Source organism: Amblyomma maculatum, chromosome 7, assembly GCF_055883805.1.
Source record: "Amblyomma maculatum isolate TAMU_Amacu chromosome 7, ASM5588380v1, whole genome shotgun sequence".
NCBI lineage: Eukaryota > Metazoa > Arthropoda > Arachnida > Ixodida > Ixodidae > Amblyomma > Amblyomma maculatum.
The window spans coordinates 54,153,629-54,180,476 of record NC_139350.1 but is presented as its reverse complement, the minus strand read 5'-3'; the positions used below and the strand labels follow the sequence as shown (position 1 = coordinate 54,180,476).

At 46.6% G+C, this 26,848-nt stretch overlaps 1 pseudogene; it reads right to left on the bottom strand.

Annotated features, from left to right (window-relative positions):
* Positions 1-309: 309 nt before the first annotated feature.
* Positions 310-26,844, bottom strand: LOC146183227 (protein argonaute-2-like; annotated as a pseudogene).
* Positions 26,845-26,848: the final 4 nt, after the last annotated feature.

Below are 26,848 nucleotides of genomic sequence, written 5' to 3'. Positions count from 1 at the left end.
CTTCTTGGCCCGTTCCTACGTGATACTGAGTTAAACGTTGGTTTTGTTAGTCGACGCCTCGTCTATACCCGGGACAGCTGATGCCTTCCGCCGAGCCACGGAGCTGCCAAGCTAACGCTAGCGATAGGGCCGCGAGCCACATCTAACAATAACGTTTCTACCTCCCTGTGTACGGCACGAATGCTGGCGTTTTTTGGACTCAATCTCCCAGCTAGCTTTCGTGGATGCTGACAATGGCTTTATCTATCATTCGACGCTTCCGTGAAAACAGACTTACATGCTAACGTCATGTGCTGACACTGGCGGTGGTCAGCACATGACGGTGGTCAGGCTGCTCTGGGAAATGTAATTCGTGAAAGAGACTGCGGTAATTTCTGACGCTACATTTGCAAGCCGAAAGCGCTCCTGAATACTATTGAGCCATCAGAAAAATAAGGCTTCACAAAGAATAACACGATCTCAATGGACGTTTCCTGCACACCTGGTATCTTGTTTGTTTCGCGCTAGGTGAATGTTCCCATCAGGACTATTGGTGATGGGAGGCAGCTGTGGCACACCTGAAACACGAGTCTTTCACGCGAAAACTGTAACGAGTGCTAGGGCTTTTTTTCCCCTCTAAGCCAGTGGTGTGAACCTGGATGCTTGCTTCTACAGCACATTGGCAGCATGATGTGTCTGACTGCGACGAGTTCCGTAATGCCCCAAGTCTCCATGTTAATTTTACTTGGTAATTCAAGTTAGTCGTTTGTACCATACCATGCGAATGAAGAAAACGTGGTCAGTGCCTGCATGTTCAGTTCCAGAAGCACGAAATCTAGGTGCGAAGCACTCCACAGTGCCTTACAAACTAGTCAAAGCAGCGGTATACAGCCTCAGAGTAAATAGGTCTGCTGTCAATATAATTCGCAAAGAATGCCTTTTCTTCGGCATACGAACATGCCTCCTGTTTAAAAAAGTGTCCGAATCTAATCCTTGCGACTGGAGTACGCAGGAAATTTGCTTTGAGTGAGGTGGCTGAGAGAAAAGAAAAAGAAAAAAAGGTGTGACAAGTCTCTCCTGCTGCCGCAGACCCGGATAAAGAAGCAGGTGCAACCAAGACAATTAGTGAAACTAAAATTGAAGCTCACTAGTCATACCGCTGATCGCATGGTGTCATCACGGCTTTCCGTGAGCACTGGCAACTGAAGCTCTTACAAAATCAGCGGACTTGAGCTACTTCCACGAATAAAGAATGTGGTTTCGTTACGCCGAGAAACAATTTATGTCTTGAGGCTTGAGTTGTAGGGGCTTTCATTTCAGTTTACTGTACGTAATTATTGAGTAGTATACATATACATATATATATACCGTCCACCCACCATGGCTTTTGTCACGGCATCTTAACTCCTGGTATAAGGGTGCTTGCATTACCTCCCGTGGCAGCTTAGCCTTCCAGAACACAATGAATGGACGTCGTGTTTTGTGACGTTACAAGAACAGATACATGGCCAAATTGTTAGGCGCTGTCAATTCAAGCTTTGAGACAAAAGGGCAAGATCCGAATCCAGCCTTCTACGAACCTGGGATCCTGAGTTTGACAAAATAACGCATTCGACCTGCCTTTTTTAGCGGGGTTTCATGTATGCCTTTCACATAATGTGCTATCTATACGACTGTTTGTTAAGGGGTACGTGTGAGATAGTCAGAGGCAGGCATAAAAGATTAGGCGTCAACCAAAAGGCTTCTACGCGAACAAAGAATAGCTGAGTGAGCCGGTAAGCGGGAGGCTTACGCTGTCAAACTCAGCGTTTACAAATCCGTTGTGCCATACCCCGAAACGTGAGCTTGAGGGCCCTCCAAATAGTCGATCGGTTTCCAACTGGGCTAGTCTGTAGCTTTCATTGTAATTTATTGTTGCATTTTTGAAAAAAAAAAAAACAGACACCGCACAGGGAACGATTGATTTATAGCAAGCGAAAGGTGCGGTAACTGTCTCACTTGTTTTTTGTGGACACCTCAACTGCGCCGTAAGGGAAGGGAGGAAGGTGGGAGTGAAAGTGGAAAGAGAGAAAGAGGAGCCCTAGTGGAGGGCTACGGAGTAATTTCGACCACCTGGGGATTTTTAACGTGCGCTGACATCGCACAGCACACGGACGCAACCACCGAGGTCACATTCGAACTCGGTACTCCGGCACAGTAGTCGGGCGTCTTACCACTGCGCCACCCCGGCGGGGCGAACAGGGAACGACATCTGTGTTGCGCACCAATGTTCTGTGTCGTTCCCTGCTCACTGGCCGGTTGTTTTGTTTTAAAGCAACAATGAATGACGATGAGGTGATCATTGCTTTGCTACCATAGCACACCCAATTCTAAATGTGAGCAGTACGATTTACAATGCTGTACTGAGCCCATAGCCTTATTTGCATGAATTTTAGAAACATTGCCGAAACACCGTAGATACCGACGGTTGCATTACGTTCCATGGCAAAAGATAGAATCGCCAGTGGGAGCAATCGATCAGTTCGCATCGTTCCTTCTGTGCCTTTGTTCAATCATCCTCGCTCCGAGACTTTGGCTCTTAATTACACACTGTAATAATTGCACCTACAGCTGATCTGCCAAGAAACCCATTGCATTCGACGGCATACAGCCGACTACCTTGACTTAGGATGGAATCCTGGCCGCGGCGGACGCTTGGAAGAACTCCCTTATCACCTATTCCATAAATAGTCGAAAATTAATCCAGGGGCCTGCAATACGATGCCTGATGTCCTATGCGTTAAAAAAACAATCACGCCGAACCAAAACTTACAAGGTGGCGTCAGGAATGATAAGTGAACAGTGAATTTCGCTCACCTGGCAGCGGTCCTCTTTAGACGAAGTATACATGGCGGTCTGCAGGGAGTCAAGTACCTTGACGGCTTACGTACTAGCTGGTGGACACCGAGTCACCACCGCCTCCGGACGAGTCGCTGCTCGAGCTTGACACGTCCACCTTGCTCATCACGTGGGTCTTGGCGCGGTACGCGGCCAGGTGAGCGTAGTACATCGGCGCCGGGATGCTCACGCTGCGCGCTCGCGCAGCGGGCGTAGGTGTGACAGAGGTAATAGCTCAGCTTCTGGGGTAGTCCGTCGTGAGATTAAAATCGTCCCAGACGACGTAGTTGTGCGGCGACTTGCTCGTGCCCTGCGCAACCACAAACAGCCGCTGTCAGGCCATAGGAAAGCACGATCAATCCGCGTCATATCATGACTTATTTCAGGTCACGTCGCGTCACAACGCCCATGATTCATGCAATAAACAAAGTCCTAACGTAGCTGCCTCTGAAGTTAAGTTCGGGCAGTTGACATTGTTTTTAAACACATCGCACGCAACCAGGTACCTTTAATGCCTGTAGCGCCACGAAGCATCGTAAAAAGGCGCAACATGTTGCGACCTGTATATGACGTCGGCGAGATACAGCGGTGCTGTTGCCAAGAGGCTAGTCCTACTGATGGTTAAAAGGCTTAGCTGCCATCGGAATACGCGGAACCATAAGTTTTGAATGGCGTTTTCTCACTTCACATTGCGCTAGTGATGTCACGCGCAATGAACATCCCAGAACATATTGTGAAAGTGACTATAAAGGCATGGCGTCTTCAGAAGACCCGGAAACACAAAGGGGTACGAGTCGGGAGTGGACCCCATTAAAGCACATGAAATGAAAAGAAAATAATATTCCCCTTTCCGAGAGCACCAGCAAAGGCGGTGGGTAATTTAAAGTTAACGTGTGTTCTAAGGGAAAAATGCGACACAGTATAGCGAAAAAGGATAGGTAATGGACAACTGATGCTGAGGAAGAAAAGATGTCTGGTGCGCTACATCCATTGTTTTACCCACAACTTGATGAATATTTAAAAAAACACAACATGCCGTTAACATTATTCCTATGGCTTCCAACAAAGCTAGAAGAATGTGTGCGCGAGTGAAACGAGAGCGAGAACAAATTAAGATGTAAAACAGCGCACCGAAACAGATATCAAGAATGTATGCAAGGGATATTATATCAGATTCCCCTGTTCTGTGGCAAGAAATACAATGGCTAGACTGGGAGGTAGATGTATCAACGACAGGATAAGAGAACACGCCACTGCAATATTGGATAGGTCTGGTACTAACCTTGCGTTGCACTGCAAAGGCTGTACTTTTTATAAGAACGAAAAGTGCCCAGCAAACCTTAATAACGTAGCAGTTTTTAGAAAGAATAAGGATAATTTGACGAGGAAGATTTGGAAAGCCTGGGCGATAATTGTGGCTAGTGAGTTCTTAGTATGCCTTCCGTTCTCATATTGAAGAAATAGAAATAATTTTAAGATCACTGGGAGGACAGTGAAAAATGAAATGATGTGTACATAGAAGTAAAGAAAGAATGTGCGCGGTGTCGTGACGCTGGGGCTATGTCGACCCGGCCTTCACTTGGTAGCGTGCAGAGACTCCGGGTTGAAGAAGGATTGAATCTTCGAAGTTGGTGAAATATGTACAAGCAGGTTTAATGGCACTTTGAGAAAACTTATTTACAAGATTATTTACAAGAAAAAGAAGGGTACATCAGCGAAATGGCAAGCGTTAAGAGTTCATAGCGAGAAGCGACTGGATGAGCCGTTTACCCAGGGCTCAGAGCGACATTTCGTGCTCTGCAGCGTCCTTAAAACCCCCTATGTCCAGCCCCTCTCTGAAGATGCTGACCAACCAAATCCAGGGCACGCCCCTCAGATATCGGCATCCAATCGAACACATCACTGCACTGATGGTCTGAAGCACTGACTGGCCCGGCATTGTTTCGTTGAGCCTGGTCACTTGTTGGCGGGAAAAGCTTGGGAACGGCGAGGAGGTACATTTCTATTCTTCAGCCAAGAATCGATAGGCTGGTTCCGGCAAGTGGATTTACTTCTCAGAAACCCAAGTGCACGTGCGCGCCGCATACGCTTCCAGCATTGTCCCTTTCCGGCAATTGCAAATCTTTCCTGCATTCCCGGGAAATCATCTAATGGCCGTATGCGTCATGCTCCTTTCTTGTCCTGCAAGTCAGCGGACATGTCACTCTGTCGTCTCCTTTAGATAGTAGGCATTCCTCACTGGACGATGGCGCTTCTCGACTGGAAGGGTGAACAAAAGAAAGAAAGCACTTTCGGCTATTTCCCGCAGGGGGACATTTCTTTGTGTTTTTCTAGACGTTCTCTTGACAGGGTCAATTTGGCATTTGCAGGGTGTCCACAAAGCAAAACAGGCTTACAAAACAGGATTCCTGGAAACAGGCTCACTTAGAGCCATTGTACCAACACCACATATCCACAGCACTTATCCATGCCCACAGGCGAACAATAGAGCGCGCAAGTGCGGATGATGCACGGTCGTAACAGCCTCCTCCCCCGCCAGAAGAGTCTCGGAGGGCAGCAGTCGCAGCTGCTGCATGAAGAGACGACTTAATGGCCTGCACATGAACGCTTGAAGCTCGCTGTTGCTTGTCGCGTTGTCTTGATTGTCGTAGGCCAAATTGCTCGAGCTGTCTGAAACTCAACCACATGTCGAAGCAAGTACTCGGCTCCCGTCTGAAGAGACCAGGTCAAAAGAAAACTGCCATTGTTGTTCGAGAAAAGCCCACTCTCAAGACGTTCAGGACCCACGTATTCCTAGAAAACCAAACGTGCTGCTTTACATAGTCACACATATACAAGCGCACGAAAAAAAAAAAAACCTGATTATCAATTTGGATACATGGTGAGGAACATCTCGGACCGCTTAGAAAGAGCGGCTAAGCGCGTCCGCATTCCCATTTAACTTCCCCTTTTTGTATCTTATTTCAAAATTGTACTGCTGTAAAATCAAGCTCCACCTAAGAAGGCGACTGTTCTTCGATGTCGCAGTTTGCAGCCAAGCCAGGGGACAATGGTCCGTCTCTACGGTGAATTTGGCCCCTCCAAGATAGCACTGCAATTTTTGTATGACCCATACAATGCAAGCGCACTCTTTCTCTGACGCGCAATAAGCTCTCTCTCTAGAACTCAGTTTTCTGCTCAGGTAGAGCACGGGGTGCTCATTACCGTCGTCATCTCTCTGGCAGAGAACAGCACCTAGCCCTCGATCACTGGCATCACACTGGACCGTGAATTCTCGGCCATAGTCTGGAGCTCGCAATACCGGACGGCTAATCAGCACAGCCTTCAGGTTTACGAAGGAGGCTTCCTTTTGTTCGCCCCAGACTACATTTGTCGGTTCTGTCTTGCGGAGAGCGTCGGTCAGAGGGCTAGCCAAAGCTGAATAGTTAGGGATGTAGTGATTGTAGTACCCAGTCAGACCCAGGAATGCTCGAATTTCCGTCTTCGTGCTCGGCCGCGGGTAGTCTGCTACCGCAGAAATCTTAATCTCGCTGGGTTTCCTGAAACCTTGACCTACATTGTGACCCAAGTAGTCCACGGTCGCCCTTGCCAGGCAACATTTCTCGGCCTTTACGGTTAGTCCAGCTTGACGCAAAAGGCTCAGTACAGCTCTTAGATGTACCATATGGTCCGCCCATGAGTCGGAAAAAACCGCAATGTCGTCTAAATAAGGCACCGCGAATGTTTCACACCCCTTTAAAACCCTATCCATGAGTCGGGAAAAACAAAATGGAGCATTTTTGAGCCCGAAACTCATCATTGTTGGCTGGTAGCTGCCCGTCGGAGTGACGAAAGCCGCGTATCTGCTGGCGCGTTCAGTGAGCGGTACTTGCCAGTATCCTCGAGTAAGGTCCAGCGTAGTCACATATGCCGCTCTACTGACCTGTTCTACTCTCTCCTCAATATTCGGAATAGGATACACTTGATCCCTGGTGAGAGAATTTAGCTTTCGGTAGTCTACCACAGGCCTAGGGTCTTTACCTGGAGCTTCTACTAAGATAATAGACGAAGCATAATCGCTTTCCGAGGGTTTTATTACTCCTAATTCCAGCATGCGAGTTACTTCCCTATCCAAAATTTCTCTTTGCCTTGGAGAGAATCGGTAGCATCTTGATCGCACTGGCACGTCTGAAGTCAGCTCAATATCGTGCTCAGTCAAATCAGTCCTGCCTGGCCTGTCCACGAAGCAGGCCTCAAACTCTGTTATTATTTCGCCCAGATCGGACAGCTGGGATTTCTTTAGTTCTCCTCTCTGCTCCGTCTTTCTGAGAAGCTCCTGAGCGTTGCTTCCTTTCCCGCTGAGGCAAATCAAGTTGTCCCCCATCTCCTCGGGAAGGTTTAACGTTAGATTTACCACGGCTTGCTCCATAGCTAAGTCCTCTCGGGTTCCACTTAAAAGTCTCGTGAGATTACTAGACACTGGCGGCAAGAGGTTACTCTCAAGAACGTCCTCATTCCGCGTCTCATCAAGCTCACTTTCAAGTTGACTTATCTGAGATGCCTCGCTCTCAAAGTTTTCTGACCTGCTATCTTCCGCATCTACCACTGTTTTAACTGCCGTTTCCTCCGCTGTGGATTCTTCTGGAATGAGCAGTGTAGCTAGTTCTCGCGCCTTTGAACGTGTTAAGGCTTGCACAACTCTGTCTCCGAAAAGGATTCCCCTCTTTCGCAGTAGCATGTCCGATTTGTTGGAAAACAAATACGGATAGCACTTAGGAAGCTTTCCTGAAACGGCAGCCTCGGTTGTTAATTCGCCGAAAGGGCCCTCGATGACCACGTTCGCGATTGGCAAGCACACACTCTGTTCCTCCACTACCTGGCGGATCCATGCACACTGTCCTGTATAGTCGGAAGGCGACACATACGCCGGATGGACAACATCCATCGTTGCGGCCGAATCGCGCAGTACCTTGCAAGGCTTCCCGTTGACTACTAGGTCATGCAGGTAGGGTTCTAAAAGCTGCATATTTTCATCGCAGTCACTGACATACGAGAAAGCAATCTTTTCTTTCCAGCAGTTGACGGCAATGTGACCCTGCTCATTACACCTAAAGCATGTGAGCGGCTTCCTAGCCTCAAGCTTTTTCTTTGTGTTCTGCGCGTTGGTCACTTCCCCACTTTTCTCACTGCCGTCCTTTCTAGGGAATTTGCCTGAAGAAACCTTCATTTCTTCGTTTCCAACTCTAGCAAAGTGCCTTTCCTGACGGTTATTCACTCTCAACTTGGGATTGCGGGGCCTATCCACTGCTGGGTTGCTGAATTGTCGGCGCGAAGCATACTCCTCAATAAGTTCGGCAGCTTCAGTTGCCGACTTAATTTCGCTTCGGTCCTGTAACCAATTTCTTTCTTTTTCTGGGAGGCAGTTATAAAACTGCTCCAAAAGAATTCGCTCGACTACAGCGTCCCTATCACTGTAGGAATCAGTGCTCTTTAGCCACTCGCCCAAATTAACTCTTAAATTGTACAGGAATTCAGGGTAACTCTCGTCCCTGGACTTAGTAACGTTCCGAAAACGTTGTCTGAACGCCTCGGCGCTAAGCCTATACTTTCTCAGAAGGCAAGCTTTGACCTTCTCGTAGTTGTCCGCGTCCTCCTTGCTTAGCCGCGCGACAACCTCCGCTGCCTCGCAGGGCAGAACCGTCAATAATCTCTGAGACCAAGTGTCTCGCTGGAAGGACAGTTTTTCGCAGGTTCGCTCAAAGTTAGCCAGATACAGACCGATATCCCCTGATATCACATATGGCTGCATGTACTTTGACATCTTGAAATCTGCCTCCTTGTTGAGAAGAGGTACCGTTAGCTGGGGACAATTGCCCGACCTCTTGCTCAACTCTAGTTCTAATTTCCGGAGCTCAATTTCTTGGTCCAGCTTTTTTGCTTCTCTTTCACGCTTCTTTTCCTCTTTTTCCCACTCACGTTCGCGCTCCTTTTCCTCTTTTTCCCGCTCTTTCTGCTGTCTGAGCTGCTCCTTTTTTTGACCGATGAGGTTCCATGCTTCACTGAGCTCCTCATCATCGGTTCCCAGATCAGTGATTGCCTTTATAATCAAGGGTTTTCGTGCCAAACCACTTGTATCAATTCCCAATTCCTCACACAATTGCAACAGTTCCGGTTTCTGCAGCTTTTGTAGGTCCATGATCGCTCCGAGTGTCGGCTACTTCCAAAACAACAGTGCAAACTACCAAACCTAAAGGCGTTTCAACACTTTTTACCAGTTGTAAAATCTAATCCTCTTCTAGAACCTGGTTCACATCAGAAGAAAAGCCAAGCACTCACCCACACATGCGATCGATGTTCCGAGCTGCTTTCTTGTTGGCCGATTGTTGCTCCTGCTTGTTGCTTGAGATGCCACCTCCGATCACCAGATGTTGTGGCTTGTAGATTCTGATCCACCTCGAATCACCAGATGTTGTAGCTTGTAGATCCAGATCCCACCGCTGCCACCAGTTGTCGTGACGCTGGGGCTATGTCGACCCGGCCTTCACTTGGTAGCGTGCAGAGTCTCCGGGTTGAAGAAGGATTGAATCTTCGAAGTTGGTGAAATATGTACAAGCAGGTTTAATGGCACTTTGAGAAAACTTATTTACAAGATTATTTACAAGAAAAAGAAGGGTACATCAGCAAAATGGCAAGCGTTAAGAGTTCATAGCGAGAAGCGACTGGATGAGCCGTTTACCCAGGGCTCAGAGCGACATTTCGTGCTCTGCAGCGTCCTTAAAACCCCCTATGTCCAGCCCCTCTCTGAAGATGCTGACCAACCAAATCCAGGGCACGCCCCTCAGATATCGGCATCCAATCGAACACATCACTGCACTGATGGTCTGAAGCACTGACTGGCCCGGCATTGTTTCGTTGAGCCTGGTCACTTGTTGGCGGGAAAAGCTTGGGAACGGCGAGGAGGTACATTTCTATTCTTCAGCCAAGAATCGATAGGCTGGTTCCGGCAAGTGGATTTACTTCTCAGAAACCCAAGTGCACGTGCTCGCCGCATACGCTTCCAGCATTGTCCCTTTCCGGCAATTGCAAATCTTTCCCGCATTCCCGGGAAATCATCTAATGGCCGTATGCGTCATGCTCCTTTCTTGTCCTGCAAGTCAGCGGACATGTCACTCTGTCGTCTCCTTTAGATAGTAGGCATTCCTCACTGGACGATGGCGCTTCTCGACTGGAAGGGTGAACAAAAGAAAGAGAGCACTTCCGGCTATTTCCCGCAGGGGGACATTTCTTTGTGTTTTTCTAGACGTTCTCTTGACAGGGTCAATTTGGCATTTGCAGGGTGTCCACAAAGCAAAACAGGCTTACAAAACAGGATTCCTGGAAACAGGCTCACTTAGAGCCATTGTGCCAACACCACATATCCACAGCACTTATCCATGCCCACAGGCGAACAATAGAGCGCGCAAGTGCGGATGATGCACGGTCGTAACAGCGGGTTGAAATAATTAGTGAAGCCTCTTTCTTGTCTACGTGCGCGTGCGTGTGTGCGTGCGTGTGTGCGTGCATGTGTGCGTGCGTGTGTGTGTCTTCTGTGCATTACCTATTCAGCTGCATGTTTCATCATGTCGGAAGACCAATTAGCTTAACGTTCTACTGAATTATTGTTCCGATAATTTTAGTGAACCCCGACCTATCTTGGTAAGATTCATAAGCTGAATGCTTCTCTCAATCGCGCCAAGTCATGCAAGCTACCTTCTCTCTTGAATATTCTGCCGCTAAAATATTATTAACGTTCACGTTGACGGCAGTCCTCACAAATAATGGGCAAAGCATACCGCGCGCAGCAGCAGTACACGACCCAAACCCGTCTGGAAACAAAGGTCGCGTTCGCGGACGCCGTAGCCTTTGATATTCTCGAATCGGCATTGTCTGCGCCGCGGTCTGCTACCGCCCTACTCTCGTTTCCTTTTCATGAATTTGCAGGTCCATTTAATGCAGTTCTGACTTTGCTACATAATTTGAACGAATGTATTATTGAGGAAATTTAATGCACACGGAAGCGTGTCAGGCACGAGAAGCTTGCGTAATTCGGAAAAACACCCGGCGGAAATGGCGACATTTAGAGGTACGTCTGTCTTCACAAATATTTATAGCCGCGTTTTCAAAAAAGGCTCTGGAATGACGTATCATACTGTGTCAAACATTTCTTCAAAGCACTCGCCAACTTTTAACAAACAGCTACCTCTACTGGTGCTTTGGGAAATGAGAAAAATACGGGAAGTTCTGCTTAGGCATATTCCTTTGTTTGGGTCACGCCCTCGACTCGTGCCCGTATACGTTGCGCGGCATTTTGAAAATTGCCGTTGAATAAATGTTCACAATCTAGGATGTTCTTGGTTATTCTATGGCAAGGAAAATTTAACGCGCCCTTTGAAACACAAGCTGCATTTGAAATCATTCGGTTTCGTGTATTTTCATGAGCGGTATTTCTATCAGCGTGTCGCAGCGTTTGTAAACACAGTGTTTTTATTGGCGTCAAAAAATCCACAAACACTCTGAGCTCCTTTTTAAGGCATCCTGTGGCCATTGCAACCTTTCAGGTGACGCAGAGTAGCAGCACGAGGCTTGTCGAGCGGTGGGGACAAACACAGCGTTCAACTGACGACGTAAGTTTGTTGGCCTCGTGCCGTTATGCTGCATCGCCTGAAGCTTCATCCGACCAACTAGCCCACCAGTTAATGTTGCACTGCATCGTGCTGCTCCACAGAATTCCATAAACCCACAAGTTTTGAGCTATCCCAATTCGTTTTTCTACACTAGAGAGTTCAAGCGGCTGGGTTATCCTCTCTCTCTACAGCTGCAAATAATGGCATTCCGTTATCGCGACACCGCCCACCTGAATGCCGAAGTGACCCCGTTAATTTGTAATAAGATTACTTTCAGCGATCCGATCAGCCTTTACACAATTAGAATCAAATATAGACTAGTGGCATTTCAATGCCACGACACTGCTCACCTGAATGCCGAAGTGGCTGCAGAGGTAGAAGTGAAGCGGGTGCGTCACCACGGAGTCGACGGTGGTGCCGGGAGGCACGTTGCGGCACTTGCCCACCCCATCCCTGTCGCTGGCGGGCATGAACGTATGCAGTGGCGCTTTTGGACAACGATGAACGCCAGTACCGGCCCGTACGTCTCGTTCGGGAACAGCTCCTGGCAGGGCTGTCGGATAGCGCTCACCTGGCGCAAGCAAGAATAAGAGTAGTGGCATCTATGTTAAGAACAATCAGCCACCACACTAGATTTGTTCGATGAACCAACGAGCCGATAATATGCCACCTTAACAACCGGTGATCCCAGGCCCCAGAAATACCGGGGCAGTATTTGGGGGAATGATTTCGCTTTTCAGGCTCACCTCACAGTTGCGGACCTCCATGAACTGCCCCTCGCTCACACCATCCCGGTAGAAGATGATGCTCTCCGGCTTGTGCCTTGTGGCTCGGTAGAATGCCTTGATCATGTCTTTTATTATGTCCTTGAGGTCCTTCATGATCTCCAGGTGCGAACTGTCGGCGGAATCCTCCATCTGCACGCGAACGGTGGAGTGAAACTAGGACGGGGTGAGTGCATTGCTGCCGACGCACGAGAGCCTCAGCTTATTTCCGGGCGAGTCACGTCCGCGCCTATGATGATCAGCGGCTTCTGGAGGATGGCTGGCTTCTCCTGGGGCAATATGCCATTGTTGATGCCGCCAAGCTCGGCGTTGATCTTCTGGCACAGGTTGGTGATAAGCGCAGCGTTGCACTTCTTGATCAGGCTGTGTCCATCATGCAAGGGGTGCGCAGACCGATCTCGGTCTCGGCCACCTGCTTGATCTCGGCGTAGTTCGAGTTCTTGGCGAGCACGATGATGATCATCTCTAGGTTTGCAGTCTTGCGCTGTTCATCGAGCAGAATGTTCCGCATGGGCTTGCGGTCCGCGTTAGTCGTGGCCACGTTCATCAGCTGTTCGACCCGCATGCCCAGCACCTGGTTGACGCGGATGAGCATTTTGACAAAGTTGTCCAGACTGTCTCGCTGAGCGAAGCGGCTTAGGCAGAGCAGTGTCCAGCGGGTCACCGTGGCCAGTTTGAAGAAGTGGCGGCCGCGCAGCTCCCTGGTGCTCTCGCTCGGCTTACCGACGGAGTTGTTCTCGAAGACCATGGGATGGCGGGTCGAGCACGCGGCCCTTCAGCTGAGTAGGCTCGGTGCTAATCTTAAGGCCAAACTCGCGCAGGCACGGATTGATGTTGCTGACTAAGTCCCGCACCGACTGGCGGATCTCGTTGAAACGATTGGCAGGAGGCTGAGCAGTGCGCTTTATCATCTCTGACGTCTGGTTCTCGACAAGATTCTTCTTGCAGTCCTTCGACAGTCGAGAAGACCTGCAATGGAAGGTAGACCGGATGGATTGCGTTGCCGGTCTGGATGCAGGGTAGGTTGGGGTACTTTAGACGGTCATAGCTGCTATCAAAATAGTCACCCACACAGCAGCGGGAGCCGTCTATCATAATGAAGAAAAGCTTCTTTGTTAGTTCTTTCGTGACGGGCACCACCTGGTACTTGCGCGGGTAGGGAAGGTGAGTAACCTTGACACGCAAGCTTTTCATCTCCTTGTCGAGACAAACGTATACTGGCGGTCGCGCAGATCCCTGAACTCTTTGGCCGACATCTCGCGCCGGCCATCGCTAAACAGCTTGCATATGAAGTCGGTTACGAGCAGAGGCTCGTTGAAAGCAGTGGCCGACATGTCAACATTGAGCATGGGCTTCCAGTAAGCGTTTCACTTCACCGTGGATACTTGAACCATGTCTTAGGGTAAGGAATGGCCTGAAAGAAAAATGCCGCCGTCCCAGGAGCGCCGCGGTATAATTAGACCACCTGGAGCCTTGAACGTGCACTGACATCGCACAGCACACGAGTGCGTCTCGGGTTTCGCCTCCATCAAAAAGCAGCCGGGTTCAAACCCGGAAACTCCGACTCAGTATCCGAACGTTCTCAACACTAAGCTACCATAGCGGGCGATGTCTGCACACTCACGCCCGGCGAAGAGGCAGAAGGGGAGGGAGGATACAGAACTACGACAGTGACACTTCGAGCCTTCGCGCATCCGACGACGACCACGGAAACCACTCGCCTACGTTTAGATTCCCTTGCTGTCATGAGCGCCTTCCTTGTAATGCCACTCCATTTGAAGACGCGCCAAATCACGAAGATTTGCAGGCAGCGAAGCTAAATGCTAACGTAAACCTAACAGGAGCAAAAAAAAAAAAAAAACACTATGGAAATAAGGTTCCGCTCAGGGCAAGTCCTAAGATGTAAAGAACATATCTCCCCATGGCGTGAGCACGTGTGGTCGGCAGTACGAATCAAGCTTAATCAAAAATTACTGATCAAGCAACACACATATGTGGTAAAAATATATGAATATAAGCGAACGAAACGAGCACAAAACCGAAACTAAAATCGGCCTATAAAGATTTTGTTCGAGGAAAAAGAAACAAAACCAGCAAATTCGCTACAGGCCGACAAACACGCGAGAGTAAAATATATATTCCAGAGCGCGAGTAGAAACGAGTAAGAGAAGATTGAAGCTATTTCCCGATCGCCGATAGTAACTATTTCATTTATCCGTGAACAAAACCCTTCGCTGTTTGAATACGCCAGAATAGCGACGTGACAAATTGAACGTTAAATCTGCGATTACGATGAAAAACTACAGGTCGACAAATAAGCGCAATTCGCCACCATAGCGTGAACCGAAGTAACCGAGCCTTCGTGATACCGCGACACGAATAAACGTGCGCGCGACATGTATTGCTGGTGCAAAGAATAAAGTCCGCCTTGGTAACAGAAAACACCTTTAAACAGAAAAGAAACTCCTTTAAATCAAGCGGGAATCTCAAGAAAAAGCGTCAACCATGGGCAGCTGTTCCAATGGTGGAACACTAATACTGCCACGTCAGATTCCGGGAGTTCATTTTGAAGGTAGCGCGAAAAACGAGGACTAAGAGTAGAAGGACACAAAACGACAGAACTCTTGGTTCTCGTTTTTCGCGCTACCTTCAAAATGAACCAGATTCAACTCGCTCAACTTTCAACCTTACTAATTCTGAGAGTGTTCTATCAAACGCAAGCGCATTCGCACCACGGAAGCTTCAAAAGAGAAATCCCTCGGAACTTTCCCTCAGCATTTGCTCTCGTTAAGCGGGATAATTCTCGAGAAACCCGCGCCCAGGCCAGCAATCATATTGACTGACTGACTTACTCGCCACCACGCTAGGTCAAAACAATGCAACCAAGCACGTAATTTTAGTCTCACGAACGGGCGACTCCTAATTATACGAAATAATGGACAACGGGCTGCACTCTTTAGTACGAGCTCGCGCTTCGGAGGAGCCTCGTGGTGAACCACGAGGGAAAACTCGGGTGAAATAAAAATAAAATACTCGCCGCGAACTTCGTGCATGACTTCAAGTTTCGACATCTTGTCTTCTTCTAGTCGATAAAGAAGAAATCCAAATCCTCGTCACTCTGACGTTGCCTAGGTCGTGACTCTCGCAGGTTTCATCTTCGTCTCTGCTACCAGCATGGTGGTGCTCTGCGCTTAAATAAAAACGATGCCAGGAGAGCACAGTCGTTGGTGCCCTTGTCGGAGCATACGCTATAAACAGGGTACACTGAGAACCAGACGGCGACGTGGAAACTTACGAGCAGTGACCGAATTTTGTCGGCCACCGACGAGAAGCAAAATTTATTCGAACGAATTGGAAGCCTGCCGGTATCGAGGCGCCCTCCAGCCGAACGCGAATAGAATACTGACGCCGAAATGCCGCACAGTCTCGTCTGCTTCTGATGCGCGGCATATCGTAGTCTCGTGACCTACTTGTCGCCACGCTACTGGTTCAAATCTCGGGAGACGCACTCCTTTCCAGCTCGAGCACTGTCAAGTAGACACGATGAAGGCGTGCGCGCGTGCGTGCGCCCTTGCTTGTCTTCATGTACATTGTGGGTGGGTGGGTGGATGGATGGATGGATGGAATATAGGAACGTCCACTTTGAAACGGAGTGGTAACAGCTGCTATCACGCTCGTTTTTCCCCTTTATCTGAATTATTATTTTAGATCGGTTAACTATACCATCATTCCATTTATTGAATTTTTGTTTCTACAATACTAACATCATTTTCCTTTTCTGCTTTTATGCCATCAATCTTCCAATCGTTTTTTTGCTAGCTTCCACCTCAGGTTCATTCACCTGGCCATTGGTATCTAAACCCCGCGGCCTCAGGAAGGGTTACTGCACCTGCATGGATTTCTAGATGGATACCATCACATTCGAGTAAAAGATGGGTAATTGTTTCTATGGATTTACCGCATACTGCACATGTGTCATCTTCATGGTTAAGCTTCTTTTTATAGCTGCGTTTTCTAATAAAGGCACCCTGATCTAGCTTCAAAAAGTAAGAAACTGCCCCTTGAGCTATCAAAGCTTCCTTCTTGATCTGCCTTTTCCACTCACGCTATAGACCAACACCGTGGTTACAAACAAAGAGAGCGCTCGCGGCGCCGGAGCCGACTGGGGGTGAAAAGTAGGGTTAGCGCCCATAGAAATACATCAAAGCGAAAGATTTCAAAGCAAGGTTTCTCATTTCACGGAGAACCTATGATGTGGTTATTCGCCGGAGAGTAACCGTGAGCATCTTAGAACAGATCGTGAAAGTATGCAATCTCATTACTGAGGCGAAGTATCTTAAAACACCGCGAGGGGGTTGCGCGTTGGGAGGGCGACCCATAGAAACACATGTAAACACAACTTACCGCAATATTTTTCTCGTTTCGCAGAGCACCAGAAGTGGTGGTCGGTCGTTAAGCGTTGGCCAGCGCTTTGAAGAAGTATGTGACAAAGTATGCGGCGTCATTGTGGAGGCAGTCGGAACACAGGACGAGGGAAAGCCAGAAGCACCACGCCTGAGGGGAGCACGTTGAAATAGTGACATAAGAAGGGATGGGGTGTAAGCTAGCCACACGTTCATCAGCATGCATCCTTATCGGCCTTTCGTTACCGTCGTCGGAAAAGAGGCCCTGCACACCTTGGCACAGCAGATTCCATTTAAATACAACAGTATTCGAAAAATACTTTTCTGCTCTTCATTTTGCATTCAGTTTGATTAAAAGGCCGGGAATGTACCACTGAAAGTCCATAACCAGTGAAAGCACTATGTTAGAGCAAACAATTAAATTCTGGATGTTAATTCTGGATGGCATTTGCATTCGGCAGTAGCAGCAGTAACACATCGACGACGCTTGTCTTGAAAAGTGCCTGACGCATTTCTTCCACTTCGCAGTTTTACGGCTGGGCCTCCGCTCGAGCTCAACCCTTGACGCATGGCTCCACTGCGGCTGTGCTTCGCCTGAAAAATTTCCTGCCGACGCCGGAGCAGGGTTACCAAGATTGCTGATCATATCTGCGTCTAACATCCACCGTGTCTGGATTGCTCCCATTGGCCCCAGCTACGACGTTCGAACTACCGAGGTTTCTTCGGCGATACTGGGAAGCACCGCTCCGCATTTGCATTCGGCAGTAGCAGCAGTAATACATCGACGACGCTTGTCTTGAAAAGTGTCTGACGCATTTCTTCCACTTGGCAGGTTGGTGGCTTTGCTTGTTTTATTATTTTTTTTGTTTGCATCTGCTGCTGCTGCCGGGTGCAACTGCTTAGTGATAGCTATGTTTAACCCTACGGGACTAGAGGACCCTGACCTGTGTCTTTCTTGCCATGCTGCTATCCCGCCCAAAGACCCATTTGTAACCTGTGTGACGTGTGAATTCAACTACCACATCGGAAAAGCATGTTCAGGTCTAACAGCCAAAGTCTACAAAAATAAAAAGGCTGATAGCAGCATTACGCAGTGGAAATGTCGGACATGTGTAGTGGCGTCAGAGCGCACTGCGCGGCAGTCTAGCAAACAAAGTTGTTCAGATGACTCTTCCCCGGTGAATAGCTATACAAATAACGAACAGCAGGAGTTCTCCCAACAGGGACTAATGGCTATCGTATCAGATATGCAAAAAAAAAAAAACAAAAAAACTATGCCTTCTGATGCCTTTAGTTGAGATGATGAATGCACTTCCCGAGTTGAAGCGAATAGTAACTGATGTACAAGAGTCTATTGGACTCATGTCTGATAAGTATGATGAAGTGCTCCAGCGTCAAACCAAGCAGGACCGTGAACTAACAGACATCAAGGCGCGTCTTGCAGCAGTCGAAGACTCCGGCAGTTCGAAGGTGATGTTAGATTTAAAGGATCAAGTTAACGAACTTGAGCAGTATGGCAGACGGCAGAATCTCGAGATACATGGGCTCAAATCGGAAGAAAATGAAAACCTCTTGTCTAAAATCAATGAGCTGGCTGCTTCCCTTGGTCTCTGTTCTCTTGACGAGGACGATATTGACGGCATCCACCGTCTTTCCGCAAAAAAGGGGCGTGAGGCTCCCATCCTTGTAAGGTTCGTTTCTAGGAAAACAAGAGATCTGGAAGGACAAGGGTAGGCAAGTCTTCGATAGTGGTTCAGATATCCGCTTCTACGATAACCTTACCCGACGAAACAAGCATCTTTTGTGGCTGGCACGCACAAGGGCAAAGCAAATGGGTTATCGCTTCACATGTCAGAAGAACGGAAAGGTGATGGTCCGCAAGGGCCCCGGAGAACCCATTTTGCGCATTGCATGTGAGGCAGATTTGTGCAACATCAGGGAAACGACTCGGGCTGAAAGCGATGAATTGGAGGAGTGAACCTTAATCGATTGAGTTCCTTCTGCTTCTTTATCTCTGGCAGTATGGACTACGGAGCACTTCCAGAAAACTACAGCTATTACGCGATAGATGATTTTAACAGCGCAGTAATGGGATTACCTTCCCACCCGAATAAGACATTTTCTTTATTTTGCTTAAACTCGCAAAGTCTTCGAAATAAAGGAGACGCCGTTGACACTTATCTCAATTCACTTGCCCATAAATTTGATGTTTTAGCATTTACAGAAACGTGGTTCACTGATTCCCTTGATGTTGTTCAATTTGAAAACTATTCTGATGTGTCTTTGTTCAGAGACAGCAAAAAATGCGGAGGTGTCTCTCTCTATTTTCGTGATGGTGTATCACATGCCTGTCTACAGACATTTTCCGTTGTTGATTATGATTTGGAAGTACTTGTTGCAGAATCTTGTGATGTTCTTATAATTGTCGTTTACCGACCACCGTCTGGGAACGTTGAACGTTTTTTTTCTTACCTCGACAGTGTGCTTCACTCGCTTACAGGACATAGCCAATCTATTGTCGTCCTGGGCGATTTTAACATAGATATATTAACTGAGAGTACTGTATCTAAGAACTTTATTGCTATTATGTCCACCTACAGTTGCACAAATGTTATAAACCTGCCTACAAGAATCACCGCAAGTACCGGTACTGCTCTTGATTTATGCTTCACTGACTTTTTACCAAACGATGTCAAGTCGGGTGTGATGGTATGCGACGTCAGTGACCATCTTCCATTTTTTATTTTTCTGCCTTCGAGGAAAACTTTTTCTAGAAACTTAGTTATTTTTATCGAAAAATTAATGGCGAAACAATAAATTTTTTTCGACGCATGATCTCAGAAGTGGACTGGTCAAATGTTTTTAATGAAATGGATCCTAGTCGCTCTTACGATGTCTTTGAAGAAAAATTTCAAAATGCCTATAATGCCGCCTTTCCTCTTGTTCGCAGCTCTAAATACAAAAAGTCTAAAAAGCCGTGGGTCACAAAAGAGCTGTACAAAAGAATAAGACAGAAACACAATCTCTTTGCTGATTTTTTAAAGTGTAGGGACATGAATATACTGAAACTGTATAAAACCGTAAGGAATAAACTCAACACCGGTTTGAAAACCGCAAAACAGGAATATTACGCAGAAGCGTTTGCTAATAAACATGCCCCAAATCAAATATGGAGGTCATACAACAATTTAATATCTAAACGATCTCAACCAGCGCCAGTAGAAATTGTGGTAGATGGCGTCCACCTCAGAGGTCGTCCCTTATCAGACATGTTCAACGAACACTTCTTGACGGTTGGTGAAAATCAGGCCGCACAAACGACGTGCACTGATCCAATGTAATTTCTTCAAGTCAGTCCAAAATGTTCAATGTTTCTCTCCCCAACAACAACAGCCGAAATTTCTAGGTATACGATGTGTCTGAAAAGTAATTGTTCCGTTGGTGCTGATAACATTAAGGGTGAGGTAGTGAAAGCTGTATCCGATATTATCGCACCTTTGCTGTCACATATATGCAACCAAATGCTCAAAGAAAGCAAGTTTCCAGAGAAATTAAAGATTGCGAGAGTTTGCGTGATACATAAGAGAGGAAGCTATAACGATCCTAATAATTATCGTCCAATATCCGTTCTGCCTGTCTTCGCGAAAATTGCCGAACAAGTTATCAACACCCGCCTTATTTCGTACCTCGCTAAGACCGGAGCTATTGCCAAAGAACAGTTTGGATTTCAGAAGGACAAATCTACGGAAAACGCTTTACTTCTCATAAAAGACAAAATAATCTATAACATCGAAAACAGATTGTTTACACTTGGGCTATTTTTAGACTTTAGAAAAGCCTTCGACTCAGTCAGTCACGAAATTTTACTACGCAAACTAGAATTCTACGGGGTACGAGGCTCAGCCCTCAGTCTTCTTGAGAGCTACTTGTCATCCAGAGTGCAATTTACAATGATCAACGACATACCTTCTAGCTACGGCCTTATATGCACTGGTGTGCCACAGGGCTCAATACTGGGTCCCATTCTATTTCTGGTTCACATAAATGATATTATTAATATCCCTCCTTGCTCCGAAACAGTTTTATACGCCGACGACACAAATATTTTCTTTACTGACGCGAGTTTACAAGCTATAGAGAGTAAAGCAAATATCTGGTTAGAAAATTTCTCATTATGGTTGCGGGCCAATAGGTTAGAATTAAACATCACGAAGACGAAGTATGTAATATTCAGAGCTAAAAATAAAGTCATAGGAGATGAGCCAACTATACTATACAATTCAAACGTTATACAGCGTGTAAAGTCAATAAAATTTCTTGGAGTTATATTTAGTGAATACCTGCTGTGGGCTGACCATATTAATCAAGTAAGAAAAAAGATTTCGCGATCTGTGGGCCTTCTAAACAAATTTAGGCTTCTATTACCAATGTGGCTAAAAAAACAACTTTATTTCTGTTTAATTCAATCGCATCTTCACTATTGTCTGCTGGTAGGGGGCGATACAACACAGGCTAATTTAAATGCTTTGTTCTACTACAGAAAAAGGCCATTAGAGCAACTGCTAGCCTAGCTTACTTAGAAAGCACGGACCAGTGGTGGAACAGCTTAGGGCTATTAACCGTTTTTCAGTTAAAAACTCTTCGGCTAGCGCTTGAAACGTATACTACAATTCATTCTGAACCTCAGTTTTTTGTAACGCCAGAACTACCTCAAAATCCATATCACCTTCGGCATATGGAAATAAGAACACCAAAAGCAAGAACGAATTACGGGTTTAAAACGATTAGATATCAAATGACTGCGCTTTTAAATGAAAACAGAAATATCCATTACCTCTTGTACCAATGTAAAAGTAAAAAAAAATTACAAGAGAAAGGTGATTGCACTGCTGACTGCATGACGTTTCGGTACATCTTTGATATACTGTGTATTCATATCAGTAAACATGATTCTTTTTCTTTCTTTCCTTTCATAACTTCCTGTATTTCATCATTGCTTCTTTTCAAGAAATCTTAATTTATTGTAACATGCTCTGTACAGTTTTTCGTTCTTGTATGTTCATCGTAGATTGCTGTACCAGCAGTCGTGGCTTGTGATGGTTTCATGTTGTTGTTTTTTTTTCTTATTTATTCGGAACACCTTAGGTTCAGGTATTGTTATTTTTGTAATGGATTTTGTTTCATGTGCTTGTGGAAACTGATGTCATGATGACCGCTAATCATATTGTATTTGCTTGTTTTGTATACATGTGCCAAATGCAATTTGCTTCCCCCAGGGAGGAAGGCCCACGTCAGGCGTCGTGCCTTTTGGCCTCCTTCCTGAAGTGTAAAAAAATGAAATGCACTTCAAATAAATAAATACTAAAAAAAAGTCCATAACCAGTGAAAGCACTATGTTAGAGCAAACAATTAAATTCTGGATGTTAACGTTCTGGAGAAACATGTATACAAAGAGGGAGGCTCTAGTGGAGGGGTGCTGATTAATTTAGACCATTGGGGTTCCTTGGTAAGTGGTTAAATTATGTATGGGCGTTATTCATTTTACCGCCTTCCAAATAATGAATACGCGGTTGGGATCCTACCCGCGACCAGTAACTGGGCACTCATAGAACGTCTCTACGAAGAAGATAAGTGTAGAAGTCTCGCTGTATAGAAAATAATCATTGATATTGTTGCGAAGAAGAAGATCGGCAGTGGCGCGAGAGGAGCCCTTATGCTAGGCCAGCCATTAAATCATCATTCACCCTGTCGCCATGTGTGCAATTGTCTTGCTTGCAGCCACGTAACAATATGTAGGCTCAAGACAACTTCTTTCATATTAGCCATATAGTTGTTGTCAAGGTGCAAGCACAATTTTCAACTATTAATGAATATGCGTTGTGACAATCCAGTTGTATGCACCCGAAAAAAGCCCCGTCACTGGACTTACTGGATAAAAGCGCGGCGGTGCATGAGCTTACAAGTAATGAGGCATTTCATCAAAAATGTACTCGATCCGCCGTTCCCCGAAACATCAAAATTTTGGTCATCAACTGAATCAAGGAAATTCATGACACTCGGCCACTGGAACGGCGTGAGCTCGATGTGCATACTCACGGAACTGGTGGACGAAGAAGAGATAGAAGCCTGGGTCGGTCCCAACAGGGAGTGTCGGCCCCCGGGGCTCGTTCGCTTGACGCCGTCTAAGTGGCCCGGAGGACACTGGCGGTTCGTACACGTCGCCACCTGCCAGCCCTGAGACTGCCGGAAGCTGCCCACTGGAGCACGCCTAGCACGCCGCGGATTTATGGCCGCGGTGAATGTGTCTCGAGTTTTGTTGCGAAAACAATTCTACTCTAGGTTTCGAGCCTTCAGCGTGGCGCGGCTGCACCCACGTGACGCTGTGTCGTCGCACCCCACGTGACGCTAGGGTGAGAGCTGGGCTACCAACTCAAGCGGTCGGCGTAGCGTGGCCGCACCCACGTGAAGCTGTGACGTCACACCTCACGTGGCACTAGGGTGAGAGCTGGGCTACTAGCTCAAGCGGTCGGCGTAGCGCGGTCGTAGCCACGGCGCAACGCGTGACGTCACACCCCACGTGACACAAAAGCGAGAGATGGGCTGGCAGGAGCTGCCAACTTGGGTCTCTCGTTTCACATAACGGGGTCAGAACAGCCTGCTAAGACCTTGGTATTCACGTTATCCCTGTAGGCCACTAAGATACGTTTATACGGCTTGATTAAAGCGGGGCTTTATATGTGGGCTGAGGAAGAAGAAAAAATGAAGAACGCTCGGTCATCCGCAGCTAATGCTTTCGCTCAATCTTTGGTTCAGCAGCGTTGAACCCTTGTAATTTTTTTGAGGAAGTCTATCTCACTGGCCTGTTCTGGGAAGATATACTTTATTGCAGGGTCGGGTCATGTTTTCTTGAGGCAAAAATATTCCCATTCCTCGCACATGTACCTCGTATGCTCGTACTGAGCCTGGGTACGGGTACAGGACAGTGTTAAGCGAGCTAGCTTTCCAGGCGTTGGGATGTGTATTTGTTTGAATTTATATTTGCACCGCTTGGTAGCTTTCATGTGACGTCACTACCAGAGGGTAGCCAGATATGATGCAAATCAAAATCAAATCGAATCTTTGTATTGACATCGTCGAGCTGTTAGGGTGCAAACAAAACTGGAAATGTAGAGTTAGTTGTTGGGCTAATTGGTATGACATAGTTCTCAGTGCAAATTAAGCCACGCGGCCAAAGAAAAGGAGCGCTGTGGTCGTCATTTGCTTTGTTAGGCGAGTTGGTAAACATCTATTATTAATTTAAACAGCGCGAACAAGAAGACACAGGACAAGATAAAAGGAAGCCATAGTAGAAGCGCTTGTACTGTGGCTTCCTTTTATCTTGTCTTGTGCCTTCTTGTTCACGCGGTTTAAATTAATAATGGCTGTGTTCGTCGCTAGTCTTCCTTCTTGTTTTCTTTGGCCGCGTGCCTTTGCGCTGAGAACTATGTTCTCGAAATGTAGTTTTTTCTACGTTTATTGAACTTTTCTCTCAGTGTATTCAAGTTGGCCTCTCAGGTAGACTGAAAAATGCCGCGTCTGTAGACAAATATCACGCTAGTATATATGCTTAGACATGGTAATGGTATTGCCTTACGCGTGAGTCATGGCTTTAGGCGAGTGAGGGGTGTGTGTCATCACGCGCCCAGTATGTACAATTCAACTCTACCAACTCATCTTGAGTTAATGTCTCATCTGAGGTAACCTGAGGAGCTGCCTTGGGTCTTGTTCGGTTCATCTTATGCAATTATGACCTGTCATTTAACGCTTCAGTAAAATTACGCCTTTATGCCGACGACTGCGTATTATATCGAACCATTAAATTTAGTTGATCATGAAAGCCTCAACAATTCCTTCGCTTATTTCTGCAACTGTTAACACAGGGCAAATTAACATAAACTTTTCTGAGACTGTCACGACTTCCGTGTCCCTCCTTCGTCACATATTCATAAAATGCGGTAAACGTACACAAAGTGCACGAATACAGGTATCTCGGTCTTCAGCTATAGCACACGACATGTCTTGGTCAAAATACATTGGTGTAATCTCTAATATGGCCCTTAAAAGACTAGAATATTTACATCGCACCTTGCGCGCTGCTCCTCAAGAAGCTAAGCTCCTGATATATAAAACACTCATTCGCCCCATCCTCGAATACTCTTGTGTGATTTGAAATCAGTATCAACAGTGGGACATCAACAGACTAGAATCTGTACAAAAGAATGCTGTGCGTTTTGTTTGCTGGAGACTCGACATGGATTTTACATTGTTTGATTTTATTCCACAATTAGGTCTAATTACACTTGCTGCACGTCGTCATCTTGATGGCTTGAAGTTGATGTACACTTTAGTAAATTCTCCTCGATATTCTTCGCTCCATAATTATCGCGTATTTTCCGAGTCTTCATCTAGAAGGAGCCACAACATCCTGATTATTTCCTCCTTTTTCGTGCACGCTAACGTTTTTAAGTACATTTTTTTCCTCCCACCGTTGAAGCTTGAAATTCTTTACCACTACAGGCAACATTTGCTCATTATCACTAGAGGAACTCTTAGAAGCCTGTTCGTAATGTCGTATATTTACTCTCTGTGTTTCTTTGTTTTGTACTGTACACCACTACTGCAATAGCCTCGCCGATCTGCAGTATGTAAAGATAAGTAAAAATAAAATAAATAAATAAACCATTGCTTTTAGTTGGTTCTGGAGGTTTTAACTTCCCGAAGTGACTCAAGGTATGAAAAAGTGCGTAGTGAAGAGCTTCGGAAATTTCGACCACCTGGGGTTCTTTAAAGTACACTAACATCGCACAGCACACATGAGCCTTACTTTTCGCCTCCATTGAAAAGCGGCCGCCGCGGCCGGGATTAAATACCGCCCTCTTAGCCATAACCACCACCACCACCGCACCACATAACCATAACTTAGCCATAACCATTACACCACCGTGGCGGTGTGGGGTTTGACATTGTGTACTGTCCTTATGGAATAGGTAAGATGACGAAATGACATGCCAGACAGAGGTTACATTCATTGCAAGAACCTAAAACTCGGCGTAATAAACGCCTTAAATAGGCAACGTCATACAGGCTGTCATGTGGTGGCCTATTCGCAAATAACTCGTAAAGGCTATAGGCCCGCCAACAGCTCTGAGAATTTGTGACTGTTAATTTGAGACGAGAATATTCCCTGTTTATTGGAGATCTGACTCACATCTCCTCAAAATGCGATTTATGCCATCTGTGCTAACTCTAAAGCCTCAAAATGCGTTTTATGCCATCTGTGCTAACTCTAGGGCCGGTAATTCAGGATTGAAGTCGGTGTGGATGAGAACGGCAGGAGGTAGCGTTTGGAAGCATATCTGCGCTCTTCGAGGGACTAGCGGTAATGAAATGAGGTATCATAGGGCTTCGAGAGGTTAGGAAACCAAAATGAGGCATATACTGCTTTATGAACTATCTCATGACGAGAACTAGGAGTAGGGTTCCTTGCCAATAAGACTTTGCCTGGTAATACAGAGGAATTCTATAGCATTAACAATAGGGTGGCAGGCATCCTAATTAAGCTTAATGAGCGTTATATACTGAAGGTTGTACAGGTCTATGCGCCTACATATACCCATGACAACCAGGCAATCGAAAGCTTTTATGGAGATGTAGAATTGGAAATGGAGAAAGTAAAGATGCAGTATACTGTAATAATGGGTGACTTCAACGCTAAGGTAGGAGAAAAGCAGGCCGGGGTCCAGGCAATGGGTGAATATGGCATTGGTTCAAGGAATAGCATGGGGAGGTACTATTCGAGCACGCGTTGGATGATGTGCGCCGTACGGAAAGAAAAAAAATAAAGACGAGCTAGAAACCGCAGAGAAAGCGGAGAATGATATATAAGAACCATAGCGATACCCCGGGGAAAAAGAAAATAAACGAAAAAATAGGTAGCTAGCATATATGTCCGTTGCTGACCTCGCGCGCACACACCTGATTCAAAATTATTGTATGCCTCCAAGGACTTGCACGCCTGGACGATCTCAGAAGTGAAGCGACACACATAAAAAATCAAGTACACTGTTTGCCATGCCCAACGGTGGTGGAGCGCACGCCAAAGTCTGGAGGACTTCTCATTGTG